General features: G+C 43.5%; 1 long non-coding RNA gene across 1 annotated transcript; it reads left to right on the top strand.

Annotated features, from left to right (window-relative positions):
- Nucleotides 1-245: 245 nt before the first annotated feature.
- On the top strand, nucleotides 246-1,008 carry LOC104943079 (uncharacterized). The gene is made up of 2 exons (XR_798079.1): nucleotides 246-676; nucleotides 918-1,008. It is a non-coding gene; the product is annotated as an uncharacterized lncRNA (long non-coding RNA).
- Nucleotides 1,009-1,030: the final 22 nt, after the last annotated feature.

The raw sequence follows: 1,030 nt of genomic DNA, 5'->3' as shown, positions 1-1,030 counted from the left end.
GGCTCACAGCCAGTCAGAGAGCAGCAGCACGGCTCACAGCCAATCAGAGAGCAGCAGCACGGCTCACAGCCAATCAGAGAGCAGCAGCACGGCTCACAGCCAGTCAGAGAGCAGCAACACGGCTCACAGCCAATCAGAGAGCAGCAGCACGGCTCACAGCCAATCAGAGAGCAGCAGCACGGCATCACTATGCATTTCTAGCAAAAAACTACATGAAAAGTCCCTGAGTCTGATTTTGATTTCAGGGTTCTTTTAAAAATATATTTTTACACTACATATAATACACTTATATATATTTTAAGAAACACACATCTGATCTGTAGACTGGAGGAACTTCTCTATTATCTGCAGTTCTGTAACCCTGCGTTTACCGAGAAACAGGAAGGGAAGCAGATGATCTGAACGTTGAACAGACTGTTTACATAAAGACAGCTTCTCCAGCACTTCCTGTCAGATTCCCAGTTTGAGGTCAAAGTCGAGGGGAACATGTTATTACAGCGTAAAGGTGCTGATGGTGTGTTTTATTACACGTTAGAAAACGGGCGACCTGTACGCAGTGAAGGTGTTCAACAACCTGAGCTTCCTGCGGCCGCTGGACGTTCAAATGAGAGAGTTCGAGGTCCTGAAGAAACTGAACCACAAGAACATCGTGAAGCTGTTCGCCGTGGAGGAGGAGGTCTGGGAAACATGACCCTTCATCACACTACCTATTATTATTCTATTCTCATTCATTCATTTTTTTATTTTATTCTTCTTTGTTTTTAAATAATTGTTTTATGCTGAATTTTCTTATATTATTCTTATTTGTATTTATTTTGTATATTATTATTTTTTCTTATTCAGATTCTGATCTCATATTGAATCTTCTGTCTGTGTTCTCCTCAGCTCAGACGTGTTTAATGTGTTTCCTCTCTCAGTCTAACACCCGGCACAAGGTGCTGGTGATGGAGTATTGTCCGTGTGGAAGCCTCTACACCGTCCTCGAGGAATCCTCCAACGCATACGGACTGCCGGAGGACGAGTTCCTCAT

This window comes from Notothenia coriiceps, unplaced genomic scaffold (genome assembly GCF_000735185.1).
Source record: "Notothenia coriiceps isolate Sejong01 unplaced genomic scaffold, NC01 NC01_scaffold00005670, whole genome shotgun sequence".
Classification (NCBI taxonomy): Eukaryota; Metazoa; Chordata; class Actinopteri; order Perciformes; family Nototheniidae; genus Notothenia; species Notothenia coriiceps.
The sequence above is the reverse complement of the archived record's forward strand: the minus strand, read 5'-3'. Positions and strand labels throughout refer to the sequence as shown.